This window comes from Pan troglodytes, chromosome 11 (genome assembly GCF_028858775.2).
Source record: "Pan troglodytes isolate AG18354 chromosome 11, NHGRI_mPanTro3-v2.0_pri, whole genome shotgun sequence".
NCBI classification, from domain to species: domain Eukaryota; kingdom Metazoa; phylum Chordata; class Mammalia; order Primates; family Hominidae; genus Pan; species Pan troglodytes.
Window position 1 is genome coordinate 42,718,808 of NC_072409.2, and position 18,736 is coordinate 42,737,543.

General features: G+C 46.3%; 1 protein-coding gene across 2 annotated transcripts in view; it reads left to right on the plus strand.

Moving 5' to 3' along the window:
- The window catches only part of LOC107976725 (uncharacterized), a 101,980-nt gene extending 84,000 nt beyond the window's left edge, over positions 1 to 17,980 (plus strand). Inside the window, exon 3 of one of the 2 annotated variants that reach the window (XR_010148630.1) lies at positions 15,345 to 17,980. The gene's annotated coding sequence lies outside the window, so the exon portion shown is untranslated. The remainder of the gene's footprint in view (positions 1 to 15,344) is intronic. The other variant, XM_063787654.1, reaches the window with a different exon arrangement.
- Positions 17,981 to 18,736: the final 756 nt, after the last annotated feature.

The window sequence follows — 18,736 nt, forward strand, 5'->3', positions numbered from 1 at the left end:
CAAGGTCAATAACTTCTGAAGATCTAATGTACAGCAATGTGAATATAATAACAATACGGTATTGTATACTTGAAATTTGCCAAGAGGGTAGATCTTGTGTTCTCACCACAAAAAAAGAAAAAAATGGTAACAATGTGAGGTGATAGATATATTAATTAGCTTGATTGTGATTTCCCACAATGTATGTGTATATCAAAACATCAAGTTGTGCAAGTTAAATATAAAAAATAAAGTAAAATAAAACCAGGCCAAATAAAAGATATTATTGTTAATTTAAAAATGTAGATTCTTCCTCGTTCTGAAAGGTATAGGTTTTCAAGTACTTCCAAAAGAGTAGAGGAAAAAGGAGAGAAGGGGCCAGAGAGAAATGAAGGTCTATTTGCCTGCACTGCATATGATAATATGCAGCATATCTCTAAGCAGAGATGCCGGCTGAGCTCTGCACGGACAGTGACAGGACTCGACCTCACCACCTGTGCCAAGTGGATCAAAGATGCTTCTTCCCACGAGCAGGGAGACTGTGCCAGCAGCCAATGAAAAAAATGTTCTTTCTCATCAAATGAGGATGCTATAAAGTGCTGACCTGAATTGGGCTTTCCCCTTTGTTCTGTAAAGGGATGGAAGCCATTGAAAATGTATTTCCAGCTGAACTGTGGCTCATTACGCATTGACCTTGCATGGGGACCTTTTGTTCAACAGCAGAGGCAAAGTGGGCATGCCAGCCAGAGCGTAACTGTCCACCTATCTCTCTATGAAAAGTCTTTTTTTTCAGTCCTTTTTGGCTCTAGCTAACTCATGGCAGCAGTTGAAGCTTGGCAGAACTCTACCCACTGAATGAAGATCTGGTGCTGGAATCTCAGACAGGGCATGCTGTATTTACTCCACGCACACTGAAAGCCAAAAACTGTCTTCAGTTGGTCCCGTGATTTTTTTTTAACCCCTTTTGGTTCTCTATTAGAATCACTTCTCCAGGAATTATATAAACAATATTCTGTTCATGAGTATTTTGTGATCTAAAAATCTAGGCCCTTGTCAGGAGGATTCCCTGGTGTCACTAACACCACAAAGATCTGAAACCTGTCTTCACTTTACATCTTTTAAGTGTGTCATAGCCAGCTCGACTCTCCCCTGGACTTCAGCCATCCTTTGCCAAGAGCAAGGGGAGGAGCCGGGATCTAAAGGCATCGAATGTCCACTGGAGGGTTGAGGAATGTCGTAGAGTTCTGATTGAGTGTCAACACCCAAGACATTCCAGAAGTGATATATCTGCAGGACTTAACATTTTTACTTGAAGCATTCTCTACAATTGAAAGACTGGTTCTACTCTAGAAGATGCCTTACGTTAAGTGAGGCACTAATTGGGTGCCAGCTCTTACTTTTAGGTGCTAGCAATGAACTAAGCCGACAAGACTTCCTGTCCTAGTCTGGGCATGAGCCACCGTGTGAGCTCTTTGGGAGGCTGAGGAGGGCAGATCACGAGGTCAGGAGTTCAAGACCAGCCTGGCCAACAGGATAAAACCCTGTCTCTACTAAAAATACAAAAATTAGCTGGGTGTGGTGGCGGGTGCCTGTAATCCCAGCTACTCTGTCTGCTGAGGAGGGAGAATCATTTGAACCCAGGAGGCAGAGTTGACAGTGAGCCCAGATCCCGCCACTGCACTATAGCCGGGCCACAGAGCAAGACTCCATCTCAAAAAAACAAAAAACAAAAAACACCTTCCTGTCCTAACATCATCTTTCTGAAAACAGTTTCAGAATGTTGATGTTTATTTTTGCCAAGGGAAAAGAATTAACATTTCCTATGAGAACTGAAAAACAACGCTAACATTTATTATCATTTTTGTGTGTCGGAAGCTATAGAAAGTGATGTTACATAAATTATCTCAGCTTAGCCTGTAACAATACCATGTATTAGATACTCTATCATCTTCAGTTTACAGATGAGGCATAATAATATTGGGGAGATGATAAACCAGTGGACTCATGGCTTCAGCAGTGGGGGCAAGCCTGACGGAGTGAGAGCAGAGAAGACCACTCCTCCGCACCCTAAGGAAGTAAAACATGCAACGTCAGAGCTCTGTCCTGACAAGAAAAGAAAGCCAGTCACAATGAAGGTGTGGAACTTAACCATCTTTGCTTGAGGAGAGGTTTTGGTTCTCTTCTGAGGGCTGTTAACAGGAAAGTAAACCACACTGTTTTCCACTGAAAATCATTTTGTGGCAGGGTTTAGGGCACAGAGCAGCTTCAGGATAAAGAGAGTGGAGGGGGAAGAAAGACCCTATTATTGGTGACCACAGTGTTCCTGGAGGCCAGTCTGCCTCTAGACTTCTCATGATGTAAGATAATACATCTTCCCATTGCTTCACACAGTATGAGTTGAAGTTTTGTATTGTTACTTGAAACTCCAAAATCCTAACTGCCGGCAACCCTGTCTTGGGGATGGCAAGCCACGCATCCTGGCCAGGGGCCCGATGGAAGACACTACTGAGGTTCAGAAGGGCCTGGGGCATCGGGGAGAAATGACATGAGGCCAAGTCAAGGAGGAGAACAGCCACAAACCAGGAGAACAAACCACAGGTTACCTGGAGGAACCCCAGGCCTGGGAGCGGAGGAGCTTAGGGGCCAGATGACACTACCCAAAGCAGATGGCAGCAACCAGAATCCCAGGGCACCTCCCAGCCTGAGGCTTCTGCCCTCGGTCACAAGGTCACCGCCACCCCTTCCCCATTTCCACAGACCCAGGTGCCCTCTTGGGAACAGCAAGCTGAGGAAGAGGAAACATGAAAGACTGGGTTGCCCTCCCCACTCCCCTCCCTGGAAGACTGTTTAAACATGAAGAAACCTAAACTCCGAAAGCTGGCAAATTAAAGGAGTTCCCAACCACCTCCCTCCTCTTCCTGAAACTCATCCTTTCCAGCCACCCAGCAAGGTGAGGTTTGCAGGGAAGATTAGATACCTTTAGAAAATAAAGAGGCGATACCTTTTTCTGCCCCGCTGAAATAGCATATGTAAATTTAAGCTCCACAATATAAGGCCTACGGAAGTCTCAAGCGATGTCACTCTAAACCCCTTACTGGTCATCGCAGTTCTGTTCCACAGGGGGTGGCACATATCTGGCCTACCTGCTGCCTCTTTCCCCTATTGAGACCCATGGCGGGGATCACTGATTGACCATCACACTTTCCTCCTCTGAGCCCGCATAAGGCCTCAGAAGCCTTCTCATCACATGCTGCATGAAACCACTACCAAGTGATCAGAGCTGAGAAATACATGGAAACTATTTGCAAACAGCAATTTGACGAATGCCAGGAATCAAGATCCTTGCCTTCATTCTTATTAGAAGGTAGTACTGGTGTAGCAGAGGCTCCAAGGCTCATTCTGCAGGATACCAACGCTCCTCCAATGCAGAGAGCAAAGCCTGTGGCACTCAGCTGTGCTTAAGGCAATCTGCATTTTCATACTGACTCCTTTTAGCTCAGCAACAGGCAAGCCTTTTATTCCCCTTTCCTCCCACCTTGTCCTGAGGCATCATAAAGCACACGGGCTCTCCTTCCAGGCTTTCAACTGGTTCCAGAACCCTAAGTAACACCACTGTTTTTAAGACACCTTGCAGCAGCCAAAGTTTAGCCTTCCTGGCGTGGGCTTTCCTTAGCTCTCGGTGTGGTTGAACATCTGACAACCATTTGGTGGAATAAGTGAAGGGATTAGAACAAGAAACACAACCTTTTGTTGACTTTTCTGCTGATCCATTGGAAATTCAGTTAGGCTCCCCAAAGCATGCCGATTCTTACTTAAATATTAAAAATGCAATTTCTGCAGAAGCCGGTTCCCACCTTGGAGGTCATAAAGGGCTGTCAACACAGGATCCCTAAAGGGAGTCCTCTCTCACTCTTGTCTTTGCCCGGCCACCTTTTAAAATTATACCAGAGTTCTTGAGAAGCCCAGATGGATGGCCTCAGCCAATGAGGTCATCTGTTTACTGCCCAAAACCGCCAGGCTGGAGGCCGCATGAGGCTACTGTGTCACAGCATGGGAAGCCACCTTGCGCAAAGATGCCTTCGCAGGAACACCGCACTCCAAGGGAGTCAGATTCTACCCTCTCTATTGAAATCTGCAGTCCTTCTACAACCCACATGGTCAGGTTCTTGAGCATATTAATCTGAAAATCTTTAGACATCTCCTGACCCTTCCATAACTCTGAAAGCTACACACAAACCTAGACAAGCTCTGGGAGAATTTCCCAGCCAAATGGGCATGTCCCCAAGGTAGAAGCCTCCTGAGATAGTCAAGGGGGTGGCTTTGGGGTCAGATGGCCAAGTTTGAATCTTATAGCTCTGTCACTTCTAGCTGTGTGTGACCTTGGACGGGTTTCTCCATCTTTTTGAGCCTCAGTGTCTATATCTCTAAGGAGCAGCATAGTAAAACTGGCTACTTGGATTTTTAGGATAACTGAGCAAAGCCAGGGGAATGAGTCTCTGTTCATGATTCTTGCATCCCTGTTCTCTCACCCTCCGCTCATACACACAGGTCAGGACATCTTCCAAAAAGAAAACCCGGTATCATTTTGTTGTCGTTCCTTTCTGAAGGGGAACAGGGTTGCTGTGAGGAGGAAGAGGATCTGTTTGCAGGAAACCCGGAGACACAGTCTCAACCTCGTGGGACTGCTGGGCGCGCAGCTAATATATGAAGCCCCGCTTAAGTCCGGAGCTCCCGAGAGTGGCGATGCTGGAGCTGTTGAAGGACCCCGCTGGAGGAGGGGGCCTCCCCGTCCCCGCTCGGCCACGTGGACCCTGGGGCGGCAGGGCTCGTCGTGGCCAGGGAAGCCTGAACCCGGGGGTGCTATCGAGTTATGCTGCTGCATAATGAGGTTTTCACACAGGCCTCCTAACCGGCGGGAGCCAGCTGAACCGGTGCCCTCCGGCCGCGGGAGAGGCGGGGGTGGCATGACCGCCTCCCAACCCCTCCACCCACGACCCCGCGTGGGCAGCGCAGCTGCGCTTCCCCCAGGCCAGTGCGGTGACAGTGCCCCCCGCTGGGTGCCCCCAGCTTCCAGGACCCTCGTGGCCCCCAATAAGGAAGGGCGGGAAAGGGTGGGGACGACTGCAAAGCGAGCTTTAAATGCGTGTGTATAATCCTAGTTGACCCCTAAGAAGATGTTCAGTCAGTGCTGCTGTCCTCTTCTTTAAACCTTGGGAGGGCAGAGACTTAGTTTAGTGGCAAGCAGGGCAGGTGGGTGGCAGCTGCTGGGACCCAAGTCCAGGGGCATGGAGCACATGGTCCTGGGCGCAGATACTGGACGCCAAGAGCTGGCAGGGAAGGAAGTGGGGATGTGGGCCCGCCCTTCATTTTCCAGACGATGAAACCAAGGCACGATTGCTGTATTCGCGGGGGAGTGGGCCTGGGAGCCCACTGTCCTGCCTCTCTCCCGTCCCCTTCCCACCAGCCTTTCCCAAACTGCTCCACGGAACACACGCTACTGGGGAGCCAGGGTGAGAGGAGTTCTGTAAATATGGACTCTGATCAAGAGGCTGAAACTGGGAAGGAAAGGCCGCCTCCCACAGGCTGCGTGCCATCCTCAACCACCGGTGGCTCAAGCCCTGGGGCCTGCGCTGTGGGTAACAGGAAGCCCAGAGGCGGAGGCGTGAGCTCAGCTCTGGGCTCTGCAGTGTCAGGGCCACTCGGACAGCCTCCCGTCTCTGTTCTCAGCGCCCCCACCTCCCCGTCACAGGTGGGTGGCCACCGCTCCAACCGCTCCAGGTGTCCTGTTCCCTCACCCTATCTCACGCAAAGGCAGCAGACTCTGGGGCAGCTCTCCCTGCGTTTCTCTCTGTATTTCCCCAAACTCCCAAAGCCCCCCTCCCCTTAAGTCTCACTGACCAGAAGGGCTGAGTCACATGCTTACCCTGTACTGATGACTGGCAAAGGGGACTACAGGGCCTATGATTACCACAGAAATAGAATGATTCACCCACTGGGGCTGGGCCCGGTCTTTCTTTCTTTTTATTTTATTTTATTTTATTTTATTTTATTTTATTAATTGAGATCGAGTCTTGCTCTAAAGTCGCCCAGAGTGCAGTGGCACAATCGGCTCACTGAAACCTCCACCTCAAGTGATTCTCCTGCCTCAGCCTCCCCAGAAGCTGGGATTATAGGTGCCTGCCACCACTCCCAGCTAATTTTTGTATTTTTAGTAGAGACAGGGTTGCACCATGTTGGCCAGGCTGGTCTCAAACTCCTGACCTCAGGTGATCCACCCGTCTTGGCCTCCCAAAGTGCTGGGATTACAGGCGTGAGCCACTGCAGCTGGCCCTGTGTTTCTTGAACAAAATCATAGTTCTGATCGCAAAAAAAGGACAAACAGTTATTCAGAAGATACCAACGGGGTCTGCCATGACATAGTTTTTCACTTTGGGACTTCTGAGTGCCTTTCCATGTGTATGTGCACTGTCCATCTCAAGAGGTGAAGTTCACATGCAGCTTCCTAAACTCAGTTGACCACAGAACCCCTCTGTCACCAAGCATCTTCTGAGACTTGTGTTCTATGAACACACTTTGGGAAACACTGCCCAATGCGTCCTCTCAGGGTTTCCCTTCTTAATTTGTGTGACATCACTTTTAGGCTAGACAGAAACCTTCTCTTCAGCCTTGAGTAAACGCAATTTCCATAAATGTCTGTCTCCTTGTTTTTTTAAGTCACTCCCTGTCCAAGTCAAACCTTGATTCTGAATGACAATTTTTCTGTTTCAGCCAAAAGCCTTGCATTTAGACATTTATCCTCAAATATTTTCAGTCCCTACAAAACTCTTCAAAGGTTTAAAACACACACACACACACACACACACACACACACACACACACACGATGAAGTCCTGAAACCTAAATTCCAGCAGCTGTTCTAAAATGTTTTAACAACTCCATCCACGCATGAATACCATGTTCACCCTTACAGGAGGTTCTGTGTGTTTCTGTGTTTTCTCTCTAACTAATTAGATGTTTAAGGTTCCTTTCTTCCAGGAGCCTGAACATGGTGTACACTCAAAAATAGCTGCTACAAGTTCTGTAGCTCAGGATTAAAGGAAAACTTACGTTTGCAGTGAATTTGCAAAATGTTCTCATTCTCTGCGTGATAATTCTGAACTACTGTAGCTCCCACTTCCAGAGCTGTGTCCAGGAGCTGTGCAAAGCATCTCGCCTGCATTATATCCATTCTTTTTTTTTTTTTTTTGAGACAGAGTCTCACTATGTCGCCAGGCTGGAGTGCAGTGGTGCACAATCTTGGCTCACTGCAACTGCCGCCTCCCGGGTTCAAGCGATTCTCCTGCCTCAGCCTCCTGAGTAGCTGGGATTACAGGTGTGCGCCACCACACCCAGCTAATTTTTGTATTTTTAGAAGAGACGGGGTTTCACCATGTTGGCCAGGATGTTCTCAATCTCTTGACCTCGTGATCTGCCTGCCTCAGCCTCCCAAAGTTCTGGGATTACAGGTGTGAGCCACTGCGCTCGGCCCATTATATCCATTCTTACACGAAGCTGCAAGACAGGCATTCCTATCATCTATCATCCCCAATTTTACAAATGAGAACAGAGTTTTGGGAGGCAAACCCAGGCCAATCTGATTCTGAAGCCTACATTCCCAACACTAGCTCATTGTAAGATTATCTGCCAGTTTCTGGGGGAAATTTGGGGTGAAACCTTTCTTCTTAGGAAGTGAACCTGGGTGCAACACCTCCCTTTATGAAGTTATAACCATGTAACTAGTAAAATTCGCTCTTTGGTTGTATAGAATTTCTATTTTTTAAAGTCTAGACTTGACGCAAATTGCAAAAAGTGTAACCAACCTCTCCCTGGGAAGATTTGGTGTTTTGTGTGTGAGTGTGTGTGTGTGTGTGTGTGTGTGTGTGTGTGCATGTGTTGGGGGGGAGAAGAGGAGGGGCAAGAATCACATCGTTCCCCTGATAAGTCAAATTAACTTAAAATGTACATTAGGAGCAATCTTGTCTGATGATTTCAAAGCAGGAGAGCACTACTCCTACTTATTAAAAAAAATAAAAATATTTAAATCCAATGTGTTTTGAACATTTCCTAAATGGGAGACATAGTGCTATGTGCTGTACTTATTTTTTCCAAGTTCTTGCAACCATCCTGAAATGTGGGTGTCATTGCTCGAATTTAATAAATCAAGAAACCACAGTTTCAAGAACTTAATCGAGTAAGCTGACATCACAAAGCTAGATTTGGCAATAAATATGATGGAGTTGAAAAACAAAGGGTGATTACAGAAAGAAGAGTCCTGGCCTAGGTTTGAACTGGCCACAGTAGTTAAAGCCAACTACCAGGTACGGTAGACTCTCTGAGGCACTGACTAGCAGAAAAGGGCCAAGACACGAGGTCTGAACAGTGATGCTGTGATCTCTTCAGCTTGGGTGCAAGACTGGGCAGGATCAGCCTGGCCTGCAACATGTCTGTACATTCAGGCCAAGATACCGGAATCTCTGAAGGGTCACTTGCTTCCTTGGTTGCTCATCTGCAAAGAAGGGCAGTCATCGCTGCCTGCTTGTTCAGGTGATGAGGTGCTTGCCTTGTGAATTAACAAGGCTTATAAGTTACTGTGAGCGCCTTTGAGAAAGGTGCCATTCCGCCCGAAGCATTGTTTGACTGTTACTCTTTTTGCTTTTGTTATTCAGCCTGTATTATTAAAATATAGTCTGAAATGTCAGCTTAAATTAAAAGATCCTTTCAATGGATCATTTAAAATGCCCATTGTCTTGATTTCTGGAGAAACTTTGTCTGTGCCACAAAATCTCTTAAAGGAAAAAAAAAAGAAAAAACAGAAGTAAATTCAAGTCGACCTGGTGAAATAAAAGAGAATGTCTTTTCATAGGGCCATGCTTAGGGTTGGCCGCTTTTAAGATGTTTCAAGGGATTTTCTTTCTTTCTTTTTTTTTCTTCTTCCCAAACTACCTTCTTTGTTTAGGGGTTCCTATTTGCCCTCCTGCCTTTCCTACAGTGTCACTTATTGCTTTGCCAGAGACTAACTGAATGTGAGGACACAAAGGGACAATGAGGCTCATTACCCAAGGCAAGAAGCCACCTGCATGCATTTAGAGAGGCTCCTTCTCATATGTCCTGCAGTTTGTACCAAAGGCATTAACAAGGAGGGCCACCAGCAGCTCCCTTACTCAGGGGGAATGAGGAGGGAGTTAGCCCCTCAGTGCTCCCAAACTGATGAGTCCTCAGGAAGCCCCGGGAAGAGGCAGTTGAATTATTATTATTGTTATTATTAATTCAGCCCTCTTCTACTACAAAGACATTGCAAAGGAATAGCAGAGCAATTGATCTATCCTGATTCACACTAAGTGCATCTGATAATAACATACTTTCTCAATACCAGCCTGACCAACATGTAGTCTCTACTAAAAATACAAAATTAGCCAGGCGTGGTGGTGCATGCCTGTAATTCCAGCTACTCGGGAGGCTGAGGCAGGAGAATCGCTTGAACCCGGGAGGCAGAGGTTGCGGCGAGCCAATATCATGCCATTGCACTCCAGCCTGGGCAATAAGAGCAAAACTCCATCTCAACATAAATAAATAAATAAATAACATATTTTCAGGGGCATAAAGAGGCCAGTAGTGTCACTTAGGCCAGATGGCCGGGGCAGATGTGTTCAGCAACCTTCCCATCATTGACAAGCTTTACTGCTATTACCTAGAAAGTCAAGACAATGTGAATAATTCATGTGTTGTTCCTGATAGGAAATGCTAGCTAAGGAGACTGCAGGCCTTTTTGTTTTTCACCCAAACAGTTGGCTTTGTTTTGCCCTTTCCCTCCTTATTTTCTCTCATCTCTGCTTCTTGCTGAATTCTACAGAAATGGCAGTTTGGAAATACTAGGCAGAAAACACTGCACAAAGGCCACATACTAAATATTTTCAAAGGCAAAATAAAAAGGAAAGGATAGCATGGGATGTCTCAACATAAGGGAAGACTCATCTGGGCAATGACAAGTTTATCCAAAGTCACATAAATGAGAGTATCAAGAAAGTAAGTGGTGATTGTTGACATGGAATAAATGGATGAACTATTTAGGCAAGGAACTGGGCTGCATCTAACTGGAAAGGCACAGAGAGAGACAGAGTCTGCACGGTTTGCTCGCTTCAGATTTTGCCAAGCATGAAACACATCTGCGAGGTTGAATCATGAGGCGATTGTGCAATGACTAGGGGCAGGTGGTCTGAGTCCAGTAATGGCATGTGGCTGTCAGCACAAACCCTGCAGAGGAAGATGCATTCTAGCACAGGCCCCCTGGCCCCTATCCAAGGTGCTTAGTTACCAAATTCCTGAAAGGACCTCTAATCAGGCAAGGTCAGCCACAGTGCCACCCCAAAGATTGTGTATCAGCAGGCCTTGTTACAGCTTTCATTGGGAAACTAAGTTGCTTCCCAAATGGTTGGTGTCTAGAATGAATCAATGCCCACAGACATTATGGTGTCTGGCTCATAGTAAGCATTGAATACTCATTGACTCAATGAATGGTTGGCCATAACCTCACCATGACCTGCATTGAGATTTAGTTATGCTGATGGTTTTATAAAGTGCATGTATCTTAGAACTACCACTGTCTTCCTTCATCATTCTATAAGCTATGATATAGCTGCTATATGTTAAGTGTCACAAAACAAAGGAGGAAAGGGAGGGAGGAAGGAAGGAAATTTTTTTCAAAGTTATTGAACAAAATACTGTGTTTAATTATTCCGGCTAGGGAAGGGGGAGGGGAGCCTGCCCAGGTGGTCATTCCAGTGAGCTGGGCCACTAGGGCCAGGACTCTTTCTGATTCATATTCGGATCAGGTATAGCCTAGGGGGTAGCTCCAGCCAGAGGCACCAGAAGCCACGTATTAAGACTTAGACATAGACCTAGACAGAAGCCAGAACATAAAGGGGCAGAGAAATGGAGGGAGTCGGGGCACTGGGTGTAGGAGAAGTAAGTCAGGATATGAAGAACCAGAGGAGTTCTGAAGGAAGGCTGAGGAAAGAAGAGTGATAGGCAAAACCAACTCCTCAGGACAGACATGCTGTGAATTTCAAAAATAGTTTAAAAAATAATTGCTCTTTTTCTCCCTAAACCTATTTTCTCCCAACATTATTAATGTTTTCAAGTACACAGAGAAGTTGAACATTTTACAGTGAACATACTCACTGCCTACCTAGATTTCCCAGTGATCATTCCAGCATACCTGCTTTCTCGTGTATCCATTCATCTACCCATTCTTCTCTCCTTCTATCAATCCATTCTAGTTTTTGACATTTTCTTTTCCAGCATTTTTTTATGAAAACACAACCTTATTGTTAATGCTCATGATTTTTGTTATTTATATAAAGGTGAGTGTAACAGGGGTGGCTAACTCTCCAACAATATATATCCTCCCCTTTATAGTAATTGAGTTTTAAAATATGGACATAGAAATTTAGTATAAAGACTACATTGCCCAGCTCATTTGCAGCTAGGTGTAGCCATGTGACTAAGTTCTGGCCAATTACATGTAAGAGGGAGTATCATGAGACAGCTTCCCGGACCCTTGTCTAAGGGGCAGCATGCCAGGGCCTGTGCCCAGTTTGCCTTCTTTTTCCCGTCTTCCTCCATTCTGCTGCCTGGAACACAGATGTGGCCATCTTGGACCATGAGGATGAAGATGGCAGCCTAGGGATGGCATTGTGGAGCCCTGAACTGGAGGAAGCCTAGGGCCCTGAGGGCTCTGTACAGCAGGGCCACCACAACAGTCCTGAACTGCTTACCCCTGAACTAAATTTACATGAGAAGACAATAAACATCTTTCTTATTTAAGCTGTTATTTGCAGCATTCTGTCACTTGCTACTAAACTTAATTCTAACCAATGCAACAAGACTTAAAAACTCCATCAGTACAAAGAGCTTATAAAGAAAAGCAGTGAACAAATCCTAATGCCTCCTCAGCCCTGCTCCAGAGGCAAACTCTTTTAAGTGGTTATTTCCACATCTCTAAACAATATGTTTCTATTTTTAGGCACTGTCTATTGACTTCAGCTCCCTTGAGCCTCTCCACTACTTCTCCTTAATTCTTCCTGCCAATAAAGGTTCATCACCATTTTAGTCCCTCTATTGTTCCTGTTGGTCAATGTAGTTTTATTTACTCCATTATTTCTTTTTCCATCAACTAAAGATGAAATCTCTTGTCTCCCTGCTTTGTAAGATAGGGTCATCAGGCCACATACCTTCAATTCTTTCTACTTCTACTCCTCTGTCTTCTGTCATCTCAGTCTCTATAGTTTTTATGTTTACACTGTCAGCGTTGCTGGGACATACATCCTTTGGCTGACAGTTTCACTATAGAGTGAGTGTAGGGCATCCTGACATGCCAGAATGTGAGAGGCTTTGCTCTGCTGCATCGAATCCCAACTTAGGTGCTCTAATTTGTCTGTAGCCCTATAACCTCCAATCTAGAATTCACGCAGAATACTGTAATTGTGTGTTTACATGTGCATCAAATCCAGGCCCTTTATTCTCAGCAACACACATGGAGGTGTAATGACCTACCAAAGTTTTCTGAGTGATAAGACTGAGCCAGAACCCAGGTAACTTACTTCATATTCATTGCTACTGAACATTTCTTGATAATTCAGTGCTTGAGGATCAATATGGCAGGCCACATTCTCCTGTAATACAATAAGCTCTATCACTTCTTAGCAGATTAAAGCTGAGTTTGCATAGGCACACTTGACATGCTGCACTTCCTCCAGGTTGTGCAGGCTCTAACAACCCTGGAAGACACCCTGTTGACACCATCCATATCTGAGCTGAAGAACCATGGCTTGGCAGAGTTAGATTCAGGCTGAGAGCACAGAGTGCCCACCATGAATATCTGTTTGGTGGATCACAGAGGGAAGCTGTTGAAATCATAAGATACTGCTCCAGACATGCTATTGGTTCAATGCATGTTTTCTCTACAGAGAAACAGATGAGAATGCAGAAACACATGTTCAGATACATTTGGCTGAAAAGAATGGCAGCCCTGTCATGCATATTCTTGGCACAAAAATCCAAAACCATAATAAACACAAGAAGCAGATGTTTATAAGAATCATTTTTAGCTTGGGGCTATCAAATTGAGGATGGAGATGAAAACTATAAAAGTGTGTTTTAAGTGTACTGATATGCCTTCCCTACATTGTTTCATGCCAGTTTAAATCTGTCTGACTTTATATTGCAGTTTTCAACCACCCAATTGGAGGTTTTAGGATGATAAATTTGGAGATTTTGGAAGGTGATTGCACCCATCCTTTTTAACCAAGTCAAGGTCACAACTAAAACACCTCAGAAAGTCCGTAGTCCAATGGTACCTCTTGGTAATACTGTTACATTGAGACAATTGGCAGTAGAGATTAGTGAGAAGAGGTCATATAAAAAAATAGAAACAAGAGTGGAAAATCAATGAAGTGACCCCATAATGAATGAGCAAGGAATTCACATAGCAGAGAAAAATCCCAGACAGAACCAGATTTTCCCAGAAAAGACACTGAGGTGCTGATGTGCCAGTCCCCAAACCGTGCTTTCTTCTCCAATCCCACATAGTCAGTGTGCCCACCATGCTGCAGCGCCCTGCAAAACGTCCCAGTGAACCCCAGGTCCCTGTCTTTGCTGGCCTCTTATCACACTACCCTCTTTACCATCCAGATCACAGGGTCCTCAGTGGTCAGCGGCTTCGTCCCCACCGCCATCAGCTGTGATTTCTGCCTTCACATTTTCCACTCTCCCTTATGTGCCCAACACTGTCTTCCTCTGCTGTGTGGATGACGATATGGCCGTCCCTCCTAATCTATCCCTTTGATTGCCTTGTTGTCCCCCAAACATTCTCTCTTTCTGCCTTTAATAATGAAATCCCCGCATTTTTGCTGGTCACAGGACAATGTAGCATTAAGACTACATTTCCCAGCCTCCTTTGCTAGCTGTGGTCATGTCACTCATTTAAGGTAGGAAGCTGGGTAAGTTCCAGGCCATGTCCTTCAAAAGAGTGGTTGCGCCTTCCCTCACTCTTTTCTCCTTCCTGCCTGCTGGACTGTGAAGGCATTGTTCATGTCAGGGAGCCGCCTGGACCAAAGGAATCCCCTAGGAGAAGGTGGAGTAACAAGGTGGAGAGCCTGGCTCCTTGCCGCCATCAAGCCACCGCTGTAGTGCTGGGTCACCTGCTCCATCCTTGAGTAAGATAAATAAATTTGGTTCTCAGCCAACACATTGAGTCTCTTTGCTATTGCAGTCCGTCCTGTATCTGAATGCAGCACTATTCCCATCACTTTTCACCATGCAGGCTACCTGCTCCAAATGCCAAGGCTCTGCTCCCACACCCCTGGCATCCCGCAGAACCACTCCTCTGTGACCCTCAACAAAGTCCCAGCTTTCCCTGTGTTCACTTTCCTTTTGTGCACTGCAGCTGGAGTTCTCAGTACTAGAGCAGTGGGTAGGACTTGGTTAGGCTGCTGCTTTATTAAAGGAAACCAAAAGGCATTCTGGACCTTGTAGGGGAAGAGTAACTCCCGGTAGGTTCTTAGTTGTAATGAACCCCTGTTACAAAGGACAGATAAACAAGAGAAAAACAAACAGAAGTTGATTAACATGTGTATTTTATAAATACATGGGAGATACCCAGAGAAGTATCCAGAATCATTCTCCAAGAAGTGGCCTTGACTCCCAGCTTATATAAGATCTTCAACAAAGAACAGCACATTTTTAGAGAAGGGACAAAGGAAAAGGACTGTAAGACTCTGCAGGCAACTTGTGGGAAGGCAAATCCATGGCGGACAAAGGCTGGCTAGACAGCTGGTGAAGTAGAGTCCTCTGTATCACCTCCAGGCTGATGAGAGTCTAAAGCAGTCTTCAGTGGTTAACCTTTGTTCTCCTGGGCAGGAATACTCTTTGTCTCTGTAAATCTATGTCCTGCTTTTAGGCAAATAGAGGGAAGTCTAAAGGGTTCCTGCATCTGCTTCTTAATCGTCTTCAGCTGAACAATCCTTCGTATTTGAGGATGGCATATTCTGATCTCCTAAGAGCTCATAGAAGGTATTCAGTAAATGCTTGTCAAATGAATGCATGACCAAGAGAAAGTCCCACCACTAGGTGCACGGGAACTCGTAGGTGGGAATTTTCTCCCTCAAATTCCTTAAAATAATTATCAACATCATTATCTTACATTCCTTTAATCAATGTGCAAGATATCATACTGGTAAGCAATTTGTGAATGTTGTCTTTTAATCTCACAAGAATTGTATCAGCTGATTACTATTATTGTTGTTGCTGTTGTTATACCTGTTTTACAGATGAGGAAACTGGGATCAGAGAAGCTAAGCTAATTGGCCAAGCCAGAACACAAAGCTCTGTCAGTCTGTCTGCAATGCTACCTGCATCCTTAACCCTTGTGGTAACTGTGATGGTTTAAGGCAAAAACAAGTAAGTAAAGAGTGCAGCGTAGCCCTTACTATTCATGCTTGCTGCACTGAGAAGCCTTCCAAAAGCCTGAGCCCTTAAAAGAATATGTGGGGCCCGCAGGGCTGATCATGCAGGGACCACCTTTTGCCAACCGAGAATGAATAACCCAGATACCCAGGTTTCTTGATATCTGCAAGTCTAGAAGCACTTTATACTGCTTTCAAATTATTTGTTAAAGCACAATAATTCACATTGTGTAGCATTTTACGGTGACTAAATGTTCTGCCGAACATCACCCTAATCACAGAACTGTCTTGTAAGGTAGTTGGGCTGTTGTATTATTCTTCCTGTTCTCCAGAGGAGGACACTGAGGCCCACAAAGCTTGTGACTCTGCTGGGCAGAGGCTGAACAGGGCCTGCCCTTCCTTCACACTACGCTTGTCTTGGTTAGCATGTTACCTTTCCTTTGTCCCTCACCCACCCCCTTCCGCAAAGCAAGCTATGGGGAAATTATGATAGATTAGCCTTTACAGAGGGAAAACCAAATAATGCTAGGTTCCAAAATATTATTTTGAAAAGTTTTTTAAAGGCATCCAGTCCTGTTAGCTAAGAAAGCTGTAAAAAAAATAAACCACAAGAGTTTAGTGGTTTGAATTCAGCTGAGGCTGGGAAAAATGCCATCGATGGCTTTTACTTAGGTGGCCAAGCTGCCTACATTTTTCTAGCAACTTCGGGAGTTGGCCAATATTCACAGCTGAAAAACCATCTTGGGCCCTGAGAAACCTCCTGCTTGCCCAGCTCCACAGACAGAAAGACTGTGATGGGGCCCAAAACAGGATTGGCTGAGATCAAGGTCGCGGAAGCTGGCAGAGCAGGTGGGCTGCACGTTGTGACGCCAGCGGGGACCCACACCGGGCACCCACAGGATGCGGGTTTCAGCGGGTGCCAGTCCCACGCCCAACACCCTGTCCTTTATTCGTCACTCTTCAAACCGGCTGGATCTCGAGTCCACTCACCTGAACGCTGAACTTTTTAGTTGAAAATTTACCAGATACGAACAGGGAGTTTTTGTACTGGGTGTTTATTTCCTGGACCATGGGTACTGCGGGTCGGGGATGGGAAGAGGATGACAAAGCAGCAAACAAAAAGATTTTACAGCCACCCACCTGCCGAGGACTCCAGAGAAAGCTTTAGTTGCTGAGGATTACTGAGAGGCCGGGGGCTGCCATCGGAGCTAGCAGCCGGAGGGCAGAGAGAGTGGAGTGCTCAGTGCAGCGGGCGGAGGCTGGGAAGAGCTGTCCCGGGCTGTTTTCAGGAGCAGCTGCTCAGCTTCAGCGGCCTCTTCCCTGGGCTGACTGGGCCACAGGCATCGAAAACCCGGCCTAGCCCAACCTCTGCCGGCCAAACAGCCCTCATAAAACCACAGACTCCTTTTAAAAAGCAATAAAAGGAGCCATGCCCAGAACACCAGATCAGGGCAGGACATGGGGTGAAGATGTCTGAGGCAGAGAACTGGGGGAAACAGTTCCAGGAACCTGCGTCTGTGTGCGTGGTGGTGGTGGCGGGGGGCATGGTGTGTGTGTGTGTGTGTGTGTGTGTGTGTGTGTGTGTGTGTGTGTGTGTGTGTGTGTGTAGAGAGAGAGAGAGTTCTTCTTGTAGGGGGAAACCAAGTGAGATGATAGACTCTGGTGAATGGCAGACAATAATTCCACTGTCTCCTGCCCCTCCTGTGGCCTAGTGTCCAGCCCAGGTCCACGGGCCCTGCAAAGCGCCCCCTCCTCCCAGCCCCTCCCCTCCTGCCTTCCTGGCCCTGAATGCCCGGGACCACTCAGGCCTTCATCCGTACTTGCAAACGGCAGCAGCCACCTCTTGTTTCCCGGCACTGTCGGAGAAGGCTGGGACACTCTAGACAGTCTTTTGGGCACCTTCCAAAACTATGTGTGCAAAAAGAAACAGGGCTTTTAAAAGAGACCTTTAAGAATGAGGGCTCCCTCACCTTCCCTGAATAGGAACAGACTAAGAAATCTCTTCTGCAGCTTCTTTGGGTTTCTCTTTGGAGAGATGTGTTTCCCCTGGCTGTCTGTCGGCAGGAGGGAGGTTTGGAAAGCCTGCAGGATAAGCAACAGTGGGAACACTGCGCATTCACCCGCAGGAGGCCACCCACGGAGACTGCGGGGAACACACACACACTCACACACACAAATACGCGCAAACACAAAGAAACCTCCATTCAGCCCATCTCTCAACATGAAGCAAACGCATGGCAAACATTGCAAAATCTCGGTTTTGCTGGGGAGGCCGCCGGGCCTTTAGATGGGTATTAACGCAATTGGTAGACATTAACCCGTTGTGTGCCGCCTGCTGGTTTATTCTCCAGCTGAGAATGAAGGGAGAAACTGGGTTTTAAGAAAGTCTCAGAAGCAAACGATGTGATGGCGAACACTGTATACAATTCAGGGAGAGAAGCAGCACACCAAACTGAGTATTTGAATAATACTAAAATAAAGTTAATATCACATTATTAATGATTCCAATTGCAACATTGATTATTCAGTATTAATCCCAACTTTAATGGAAGTATAAGATGCTACCAAGAAAGACACTCAAATGCAGTTGTGGAATTACTAGCTCGGGGCTTCTCAAACTTGAACAGGCACACAACCCTCTGGGGGTCTGGGAAAAACACAGATTCGGATTCCGAGGTCTGCAGGGGGGGCACTCCTAACAAGTGCCCAGGTGGTGATGACGCTGAGACTAGCAAGGTATGGGTAAATTTTTTTCTTCTTTATAGTGTAGCTTTTGGTATCTTACAATCTTCTGTAATGACCATGTTACTACTGAGGCAATCATGAAAATATTTTCCTTTTGAAGATAAGGTGTTTGTAGATTAAGTTCCGTGCCTCATCTGACCAGTGCCTGGAGCGCTAGGGTATGAGGCTTATCAACAGGAAGGGCAATTCAGAGCTTTGATTCTCAGCCTAGAGTGGGGGTCGCCAGGGAATCCCCGGGAAGCTTTACAAAGCATTTGCCCCCTGGGGACTTGTCAGAATCTGGGGGAGAGGAGGGCTGTGTAATTGGAGAGCTCCCTGGACCACACACCATGCCAGTTGCCCAGGCCTGAGCGCCACTACTGCAGACTTCCCACTTTGCTGTCCTGTGTCGCATACCTCAGTCTGTTCAGATCCAGGCCTGCTCTGTAGCTGTCACTGGAATGGCTGAGTGCAGGGTAAGAAATATACGATTTGGTGTTTCAGTCAGGAAGATCCAATGTTTCATGTTTATC